The sequence below is a fragment of the Wolffia australiana genome, chromosome 8 (genome assembly GCF_029677425.1).
Source record: "Wolffia australiana isolate 7733 chromosome 8, ASM2967742v1".
NCBI lineage: Eukaryota > Viridiplantae > Streptophyta > Magnoliopsida > Alismatales > Araceae > Wolffia > Wolffia australiana.
In genome coordinates, this window is record NC_135842.1 from 6,766,199 (window position 1) to 6,772,545 (window position 6,347).

Sequence of the window (6,347 nt, forward strand, 5' to 3'; positions counted from 1 at the left end):
AAGGGGCAGTTGGCAGCACAATCAGCCCAACACAGGACTGTTGGCGTGGCGCGCGCAGCGCAGTGGCGACCGAGATCCGGCAGGCCAATGCTGGGCCCGGCGCGGAGAGGGTCGGTCGGGAGAGCATTGGTGGAAAGGCCCGAGGACGCTGAGTGGGATCGAGAGGCGGGGGTCAACGGTCTTCGCCCACGCGGGCAGCTCAGGCGCGGGGCTGGGTCGACGACTGGTCACCTGGTGCAACCCGGGAAGAAAACGGCCTCGCGGGGCCTACCTCGTGCAACGGCAACCGGAGGACACGCTCGGCGGAGCTGGTGAGACAGGGACGGGCTCCGGTGTCACACATCGGGCTAGAGACAGCCGGCAACTCGAGCAGGGCGACCAGATGTGGCTGTGGTCGCGCGGGAGCCGCGGTGGGTTGGTGCAACGCCGCGAAGGAGGTCCGCGGCGAGCGCTTACATGAGACACGGGCCCGCGGTATAGTGGCTTCGGCAGCACAACATTCGCCCAGGACGGGGGAGAACGGCGGCAGGCGACGGGAGGGGAGGCAGCAGCACGCCAGGTTCCCTCACCTTCCTCCACTAGATCTTCTTCTTCTTCCTCCGCGCTTATTCTCCAAGGGAGGGGGTCGAAACCCTAGTCCTCCACGGGGGCCATGCTGTCTTCTTTCAACGTGAAACAAACTTCTCAAAATTCCAAATTCAATCAACATAGTCCGTCTAGGGCAGCCATGCTTCTCTTATATAGGGGAAGGGAGGTTGGCCCATTAAGCCAAAAACAGACCAAAGGAAACAGGCTATTCAAGCCTACGACCATGGAGAAAACAAAACAACGATGGGAAAACGAAAGAAACGATAGTGGAGGGTTGAGATCCTTATAGGTTGAATCTCTCTCCTTACACATGATCACGACATGAGAGAAAACACGAAAGACGAAGATCAAAACCAAAAGATGACGAACGAAATGAAACATGAAAACGATGAGGTGTCCGTTACCCGGGATATTTGAATCCGGGCGTGCGTACTGTCGCCTTGGCTCGCTGAGCGGGCTGAACACGTACAGCTGACGGTATCGGGGGCGATGGTGACGTCTCCGAAAACATGTCCGGGGTTGCTGCTAGAGCTGCCGGGGACGATGATCACGTCTCCAAAGACGTTTCTGGTGCTGCTGCTGGCGCTGCGCCATCAACACCCCATATGCGTAGAGCCTCACACATAGGTACTAAGAGATGTTCAATAGGTCAAACTTAGCGATGGGTACACTATAGTCATTGCTTGGTGTGTCTCATACATCTTGTGCGATCATGGGTGTACCTACAAAGAGAGAATAGTTTCACCCCTTCCATATCTCCCTTAGTAGGTAGGTTATGGTGATGTGAATATAAGGGCTAAGCTTAGAGTGTGTTGGTGATGCAAAGATCATGTCAAACCCACGAATGGTGTCAGAGTAATATGGGTATAGAGAATTGGTCGCCAATGATGCACAAATGGATGCCAACAATCCATTGGAATCTCACTATGGAAAAGATGAGTTCCATAGTTTCGACCTTGGGAGATATGGGCAATAGTGGCATAGTGAGCTGATGTAGAGACCGATACAAGGCATTCGATCATCAATAGAGGATCCATGGTGCATGAATCTCCAAGGAAGAATGTGATGCGAGTGATAATCGTTGGGTGCCACTTGTGAGGATCTCAAGCTTGTGTAGTGAATATCTCTCAAAATTTGTCCCAACAAGAACAACAAGAGAAATTACCATCAAGCATGAGTTTCGATGTAAAACAATCGATTAAGCCCCCCCCCCCACCTCAGGCGTTGTAGCCACATGTAAGGAGTCTAATGGGATCCCATGTTGTTCAGATAAGAGTCTCATGTTCCCTGTTAGCAACTGAGTCATTGTCAACTAGAGACAATGATGTTGAAAGCTTGAGTGGCTAGCTAAGGGGGGTAGCCACAAGCCAAGAATCGTACCAGGCATTAATCGTCTATTGTCTAACTTACTAGGGGATCACTCTACCCAGTGTTGTTGTCAAGTACCCCACCATTTGGGACCTTTCATATGGACCACATGGTGACTCACTCGCTCTACTTGGCTGATATAAAGAGTTTCAACGGGAGCTCATGGTACACATATGTAACACTAGTTTTTTTTAAGCATGTCTTGGAAATCTTGGGGATGCCTAGTTCCTAACCCTCCTTCATCTATCAAATGACATGCTTTTTAGCAAGAGACCTAGAGGTGGTGATTGGATACCTCGAGTTGACCCAATCGCTTGAACTGCACATAGAGGGTGCTCTATGAATCGGAGAATTGTGAGGGATGTTGAGTGCAACACTAAGGTATGCAACATAATGCTCATGAGAACATGATGTATCAATTGGATGAATCCCCTAGGAAATAGAAAAAAAAATTCCACTCTTTAAGTTTCTTTCTCAACTTGTCCACCAAGGCATCAAAACTAATAATGTCATGTGGGCCCTCCAAAAATGGGACATCTGAGACAGTCAAAAGGTAGGTATTCTCATTGTAACAAGTCTAGTGATGGATATTGTGAAAGCATTATACAATATTAGATGGTTCTACCATAAAGCTTCTCTTCAACGTGTTAATGAGCTGATCCGAGACCCTCTTGTACTTAGTAAGTACACTCATAAGCCCATGTATGGATTTTTTCATCCATTAAGGAAAATGATTGCATCATCTGCGAATAGATACTGCAAGATAACTGGGAAACTTTTGAATATAATCACACCATGATTAATTCTCTTTCTCTTCTTACACTCTATCTAACGAGGAACCTTACAAATTTTTAGACGTTTTTTCATTTTTTTCTACTATTATCAGCATATTATAATGAAAATTTAAAAAGAAAATATTTACCTCCTAACACGAGGAGACAAATTTATAGAATGGTTTAGAAGTTTATGAATAAATTGTTTATTCCTCAATTGAAACTCAAATATTTAATGCATAATTTTTTTCCCTTTAGGAAAAAACAAATGCATCTAGGAAAGATATTCAAAATTTCTGTCAAATGAATGATGAATATTTTAATAAAACTTGGGAAATACTTTGAGATATGATAAGAAAATTCCCATACCATAGAATTAAGATTGTACTGTGGTATGACAGATACTCTTAGAAATAAAGTGGATTTAGGTGTAAGAAGATCATGGTATTCTGCTTATGAGGAAGAAGTTTATACTCTAAGATAAAAATTACATAAAATGGCCAGCAATATGTTATCTTTGTTGGCCTTGATTGATCAAAATGTAAAGAAAATAATGCAAATCATATCAGATTTACTACAGATTAAAGAATTATCTTCTCACCTTTCATGGAGCTTTTTTACCCTCACTGAACTCCTTATAATAGTTTCTTCAAGAAATTTTCAACCCCAACCTCTAGATGTATCCACACTATTGACGCAACATTATATCTCCTGTTAGTTTCTCTACCTCTCCTTGAGGATGTATTAGATCTTTTCACCATCAAGTCCACTAGTAGAGTGAGTGGAATGAGAAGAAAAGAAGAAAAGTGGGGCACCACGTCTGGCTGGGACAGGCCCCTAAAATAGGTGGGGCCCATCTATTTATTCTTTTTGGGTTTTGATTCCATGGTTCAATCATAAAAAATATGTTTTTCTATCCAACAAAAGTGATTACCGATCCATAATCGATCATTAAAATAAATACATCATATGTCTTATACCTAAAACACAAGTTATTCACATGGTGCCTAAAATGGGTTCCCTGTCCCTTCGGGAACATCCGATAAAATTGGAACAATACAGAGAAGATTAGCATGGCCCCTGCGCAAGGATGACACGCACAAATGGAGAAATGGTCCTAAAATGGGTTCCTTTCCCCAATCTATATTTTACTTGAGTTATTCTCAAAAACCCCATAGAGTAAAATATATTCACCAATGCCCCAATGATCTTATGTATGTGACCCTCTAGGCCCATTTATCATTCTAGTTAATAATTTTAGCGACCCAATAACCATTATTAGCCAACCTTATTAATTAACTTCATCAACATATAGATTAATTAACTAAGAACCTATTTAACCCAATCAATAGGTTAAATTTCCAACTTGTGGGGTGCCAAGCTACACCTCGTGCTCAAGAAGATACCAATTAGTATGTGAATTCTCTCATGGAACCTTTACCGTCATCGGTTACCGTATATGTATAATTCTTCATCCTTGTAAGGCTCTTGAGTGACTTAGGGTATAGTTGATCGGAAAACCTAATCTATCATTTGATCAGTACTAATACCTAACGGGGATCATTGGAGAACAACTTCTCCAATATCGTCACCACAGTGGCCTGGGATGTTAGATGCATCGACTTCCTTGAGTCAAGCTCCTCCTAAACTAAGGGCGGATGATCACATCTTGACCACTCAATCATATTTATGGGTTTCTTCCTACATCCGAACTATGACTTGTTTGAATCCCGTGGTTAGAGACTTGTAAGTCGTAGTCAAAATATAGTCATCCATCCACAAGATGTTCTTGATATCTCAAGTCAATGGATCACTTCTACAACCGTGATATGAATCAACCTGATAGATGTTTAGGTATAGTACCATTTAGGGATTCGTACATATCAATTTAGTGAACTCTTTCTCCTAAGAGCACCCACTATCTGTCCTAAGTGTCACCACATTAATAGCCATAAGATCAATTATACTTATCTTATAAGTTGGATCAACTAGTGCTATTCTATCCAAATAATTCAATGTTTGTCTCGACTATCCATCGACTTGGAATATTTAGAATACATGTTTAAAGAGTAATGATCTTTGTATTATGATTTCATCATAATTGATTATAGCATTGTACGTAGTCATGGACTTCATTATAAACATCACAACGGAATAATAATGAACGTAAATATTTTACTCAATGAACTTAAATAAACATGGTGGTATGATTGGCTCGACGGCCACATAATATCCACCACTAGGTAGGCGGGGGGCATCTTGTAGGGTGCCCGCGCCGACAGACGGGTACTAGGTAATTATTTGAATTTGTGGTCCAAGTCTCATTTGGGCGATAGTCTCGCTGGGAGTTCTGCGAGCATCACCCCGATAAGCTCCCCAAGTACGTCCGCTATCGACCCTGATAGTCCACCCTCGGTGGCATCGGGGTTATTGTCATTGTCGTCACCCCAATTAAGTGCAACCAAACGGGCTGGTGTACACCCCTGCCTTCCACCCTTTTTCCGGGATGCCGGCCCTCGTATGGTCACAAGGAAGGGCGCTTCCCCTTTCCTCAATCCATCCTTAACTTGCATTGCGAACAAGAGAGCGGTGTCCCATGGCTCCTCACAAAGTAGGGTTGAGATCCCTCGAGGAACATAATGTCGCAATACTGGGGAAACACAATTGCGCATGCTCCCATAAGAAGGTCAAGACCTAGGAAAACCGAGAAGTCATCCATGGAGAATGCCATGAAGTTGGTTTGACCCTCCCATGTTCCCACCCGCAACAGCAACCCCTTGGCCAAGCCGACAATATCCTGCGCCTCCGAGTTGATGGCCTTGATCTTCCCCATGCTTGGGAAGAGACTCAGGACGAGCCTTTTTGCTTCTCTTTCTACGAGGACATTGTGCGTCGCCCGTGTCGACCATGGACGTGGCAGTTTTGTCGTTGATGAGTACCTATACATGCAATAGGCCAAGACCTTCATACTGGATCGGGGCACCCACCTATAGTGCTGCCATGCATTATAGAGGGTTCAGCATCACCATGCTGCTAACCTCCAAGAATGCCTGGTTGGGACGGGGGCTAGACCATCGCATTCATGTTGGTGGTTGTCCCTGCGACTAGGGGGCATCCCTCATGAAATGGGATCCTCCACATGCGAAACGCCCATTTTGCCGCCCCCACCACCTGGTGTTGTCATCGCCAATCTTGGGCTCTTACCTTTGTCACGGCCCTTGCGGTTACCCGGTTTGAACTTTCTCTTCAATCCTTGGCTGGTCGGGGTTGAAGGTGCTTCGATGCAATCCGGGCGGTTTCTATTTCACTTCTTGGACTTCTCTTCAGGCTTGGTGATTCGGTTCATGCGGAGTTCCACCATTCCCGCCACCACTTGGTAGGCAGCTTTAAGATTTTGACAATGCCTCATCTCCAATTCCATCCGAGCCAAGTGAGGAAGTCCTTTGGCAAAGTGGCAGAGCTTGTTTACATCAGACATATCGGTAATCCTCAAGAGTATGGAATAATACTTCTTCACATACTCTCCTAGAGTCCCGATCATTCGGAGGTTGTCGAGCTCTTCCCTCGCCATCCTGGAGGTGTTGCATGGCATAAACGTATCCTTGACCTCCATGGCCA

The 6,347-nt window shown here is 44.7% G+C and overlaps 1 pseudogene; it reads left to right on the forward strand.

Moving 5' to 3' along the window:
• The first annotated feature begins 3,745 nt into the window (after positions 1 to 3,745).
• On the forward strand, positions 3,746 to 3,855 carry LOC144707261 (U6 spliceosomal RNA; annotated as a pseudogene).
• Positions 3,856 to 6,347: the final 2,492 nt, after the last annotated feature.